At 24.0% G+C, this 5,000-nt stretch overlaps 1 protein-coding gene across 2 annotated transcripts in view; it reads right to left on the bottom strand.

The window, feature by feature from the left end:
* Positions 1–5,000, bottom strand: part of LOC124953950 (glycine-rich cell wall structural protein 1-like) — a 68,785-nt gene that overhangs the window by 8,591 nt on the left and 55,194 nt on the right. The gene's annotated exons all lie outside the window — the stretch shown is intronic.

Here is a 5,000-nt window from a genome sequence, read left to right as displayed (position 1 = left end):
TATTTTTTACGATGCAATAGTTCCTTTAATATCGTTTCATTCTGCTCAACTCGTGACAAGTATGTATTACATATGTAGTTTTTTTTAGATTTGGTTACATTTAATCAACAAACTTGCATACCCTCGAAATGATTTAATACTTCTTCTTAATTCTTTCTTTTTTTCTTTTTTTTTCAAACGATTACATAGAATACGAGTCGCTTTACTTTGATTTGTTATTGTTATTATTATTATTATTATTATTATTATTATTATTATTATTATTATTATTATTATTATTATTATTATTATTATTATTATTATTATCATATATATAATTTTTTTTTCGGTGATTTCTATACGTTGTATTTATTTTTCTTTTTCTTTTTCTTCTTCTTCTTCTTCTTCTTTTTTTTTTGTTCATTTTTAATTTCTTTTTCTTTTTTTTTTTTTTTTCTTTTATACTTTTGTTCTTCCCCCCTTCCCATTAAACTTTTGTCATGTCACTTACTTCTTCTCATAACCTTTAACTATAATAATTTAGAATTATGCACAGGCCATACATTCCACATATACATGTATATACGTACAAGTACCTAATCTCTCGTATTACAATGCTTTTTACTTATGTCGGATGAAGTTTTGTGTATATTGTAAAACTCCATATAATTGACAATTAGTTGAAGTGTTCCAAAGTCAGTCACTCAAGGTACAAGTTTTATATACTACAATAAAGTATGTAATTCTTTCTTTTTTTTATATAACACACACACACACACACACACACATACATATATATATATATATATATGTAGATATGTGTGTTATGAGACAAAAATAGGCACACGCATTCCTAAAAGTATATACATACATCGGGCGCCATTTATTTATAATATAAATACGTAGCTGGGTGAGCAAAAAATGTACTTCGTTATCTGATCTAATGATTCTTGCTTTTTTAATGTCGAGAAAAAAATTTTATATATATATGTATGTGTTTGGGAGTGTGGGTGTATTTCTTTTATTTATTTGTTCTTATTTTATTTTTTTTATTCTTGTTTTCTTTCTTTTCTTTTTTTTTTTCTTCCTTTTTTTTTTTTTTTTTTTTGCTTAAATAATTTTATCGGCAACTCAACTTATACGGAAAACTCAAAATATAATACCTTTGAAATGCTTTTTCATTTCGTCCTGTTCTCATTTTTTTCTCTCCTTTTATTTTTTAAATTAGTTTCAACGATTTACCTTTCGTTTGTTTGAAAAAGGAAAAAACAAATAAAAAGAAGAATAAAAAAAAAATAAAAGAAACCAGAGAAAAAAGGAAACAAACAGATAAAATACGTGACATTGATAAGCAAGAAAATTAAGCTTTATTGTTTTAGCTTTTTTTTTTTTTTTTTATTTTTTTTTCTCTTTTTTTATTTTTCTTTTTTCCTCCATAAACGAAATGAAAAATGATAATTAAATTTTTTTCGTTAGATGAAACATACCCATGAGTTATATTTTTGAATAATGAAACACAATCCCGTCAACCTACAAATTTGCGTGTTTCAGTTTAATCAAATATAATACTTAAGAGTACGTATGTATTTATATACGTATATATTTATGTATGCACGTATTTACGTATGCATATACCTATGTATTTATATGATCGCAACAAGCAAGCAAGCGAGCAAGCAAGCAAATAAGCAAAAAAAAAAAAAGAAGAAAAAAAAATAAGAATATAAGCGAGAGATTATAACTATTTTCAGAAGAGAAAAAAGAAAAAAAAAAAAAGAGAGAAACATTTATATATTAAAATTTTTATAAATTTAAAAAAATGTTATATACACTGACGTCTCACTTTTTAAACGATCTCCGATCTAATCGATTTTATAAATGAACGTTCGAAATTTCGAAAAGCGTATAGTAATATGTGATATTATATTTATTGAAGCTATTTCATTAGACGACGCTTTGTTATCAATATACGGGAAGTCATATCATTTTTTTTTTTTTTTCCTTTTTTTTTTCTTCATGGAAATCGTTATTTTAAAACGAACAAAAGTTGTATTAATCCAATGAATACCTATCTCTGCGTATATACCGATTCTCATCGATATTTCATCGAGTTATAGTGTCTAGTAGTTTAACAAACTGTATATAATCGCAATATACATATACATATATATATATATATATATATATATATATATATATATATGTGTATACATATATAACAACAGCTGGCTCTATGAAAAAGCTGCGATAAATATTACATTTATTTTTTGCCACCATCAAAAGCTAGCAACTTTTATTCGAAACAATTGTTCACAAGGTTGATAAAATTTTAGGAGAGGGATTCGTATCATTTAGATTGAGACACCCTGTATATTTATACTCGTTATATCGATTTCATTAATTCTTTCATTATATATCACGTAAGTATATTAACTTGACAAATTTGTGAAAACTTAAAGGTGAAAAAGCTTTTCCGCATTTTTTTTTTGTTTTTTTTTTTTTCAATTTCATTGATTTATTTATATTCATTCATCTATTTATTTATTTATTTTTTTTTTATTTTTCTTTCTTTTTTTTTTTTATATTTGTTCTCGGTATTTTTTCTTCGTTCGATTGTTTCAATGTATTACTCGATAATTATTTTTCATTTTAATAAAATTCACATAAATTTCCTTAATTAAATTTTATCCGATAAATTCGTTGAAAAACATAGAGAAAAAAAAAAAAAAAAAAAAAAAAACAAAAACGAAAAGAAAAGAAAAGAAAAGGGAGAGAACAAAAACTCTTGTTCCTTTCGAGAATCTTCTTTGTTCTTTATTCATTTATATTTTCCATTTGGATTATTTCGACGACAACTTTCAAAAATAATTAGATCAAATCTGATAATAATTTTCATAACAATGTACCGCGTCATAATTAAAGTGAAAGAAGAAAAAGCTATATGCATAAAAAAAATAAATAAATAAATAAATAAATAAAACGAAAAAAAATAATCATAATAATAATAATAATAATAATAATAATAATAATAATAATAATAATAATAATAATAATTATAATAGAGAAAATGATTAATTGCACGCGAAAGCATTTCACTGGCGTGCATTTTTTTTAGGCCGAACTTATTCTTTGAAGTGTTCAAAAAAGAAGGAGGAAAAAAAAAAAAAAAGAAAAGAACGATAAGTGGCTTAACCAGCTACGAATTTCTTTTTTCTTTTCTTGTTTCTTTTTTTTTTTTCTTTTCTTTTTCATTTTCTTGTACGATAACTTTATCGGGTGATTATTATATATAATAACAATGTGAAATAGAATGACGTTGTTTTACGAAGCAAAAGCGAAGTTCACACATTACAAAAACATTTTACATTGATATTTCTCACTCTGTGAAAATTTTGTTTGTTTGTTTGTTTGTTTGTTTGTTTTTTTTCTTTTTTTTTTCTTTTTTTTTTTTTCTTTTTTTTTCTTTTTTCTTTTTTTTTTTTTTTTTACATATACATACCTACGTTTATACTATTATATATAATATGGACAAAAAAGAAAATTAAGAAGTTCGATTAACGCCACGTATTTTACTAAACACTCACACATTTGTAAATTCTTTCTTCTTTTTTCTCTTTCTTTTACCTTTTTTTTTTTTTTCACATCTTCATCCCTCAATCCTTTCGGTCGATTCTCAATTACATATATTCTACACAATTACATACAAACTACAATCCATTTTTGTTTGATATTTACATATTACAATAAAAAATATAAAAAGGTAGCCTCGAGCCAATAAAAAAAGTGTAGTTTAAAACGTACTAGAAAAGGAAGTTGCAGTGCCATGTGTATATAATTATATATACATATGTATATATATATATGTGTGTGTATATATATATATATATATATAAGTATATATTATATATTTAGATTTTGACGCATTACCCATGCCACTCGTTAGGACAATGTTACACGTTATTATCGTAGCTCAAGCTGATAAAGATATTCGTTATATAATAAATGGTTTTTTTTTTTTTTTTTTTTTTTAATCTCTCGTTTAATTTTGTCACTTTTTTTTTGTTTTGTTTTGTTTTGTTTTGTTACTTTCTTTTTTCTTTTTTTTTTTTTTTCTTCTTTTTCATTTTTCTTTTTCTTTTTTGCGGTAATATCTAATGACCAACCTTATGGATTTTTTAATCATTCATCGATTTTCATACAATTTCGAGCTTTATAGAATTTCATAAAGAGAATTTTTAATGTAAAATTGTTCATTATTCTTTTTATGTATTTATATATATATATGTATGTATATATACATATATATATGTGTGTGTGTGTGTGTGTATTACGTAAGTAGATATATAAAACTCGAAAAAAGATCGATCGAAGGATTAAATTGTTGGTCGTCGACCGATTGAATTTAAACGCGATGTAGACTTTCAAGCGGGTCCCTTCTACTAACTCTACGACCCTTTTTAGAATTTCCATACGTGGCTTAGACGTTGGTCCACTTTGTTTAATAGGTTCATTATCACCTTTCTCGTATCTAACGATTTTTTTTTTTTTTTTATGGTTTTCTATTTTTTTTCCCTTTCTTATTCATTTGTTGTTTTTTTTTCTTCTTCTCATTTTTCTTTCATTATTTATTTATTTATTGATCTGGTTGAGAGGCCGCAACGATCGTATAATCGTCGATAAATGTATCTCTCTCTCTCTCTCTCTTTTTTTTTCTCTCTATTTATATTTATATTTATATATGTTTATGGATGTCGATATTCGGAAATTTATATCAATTGTTAAAAAAAAAAATAAATAAATAAAGAAAGAAAGAAAGAAAGAAAAAGGAAAATTAATATCAATAAATTTTTCAAAGGATCGACAATGAGACGTATATTACCGTCGTAAAAGGATCATTAGTCTTGAATGATCTATGGTTTTGAGAAAAAGTTTTTTCGAGATGTAATTATTTACTATATATATATATATATATATATATATATATATATATATATATATATATATAAGTTTCGTCATTTCTT

Source organism: Vespa velutina, chromosome 13 (assembly GCF_912470025.1).
Source record: "Vespa velutina chromosome 13, iVesVel2.1, whole genome shotgun sequence".
NCBI classification, from domain to species: domain Eukaryota; kingdom Metazoa; phylum Arthropoda; class Insecta; order Hymenoptera; family Vespidae; genus Vespa; species Vespa velutina.
Note: the sequence above shows the minus strand (reverse complement) of the source record. Positions and strands in the feature narration are given on the sequence as shown.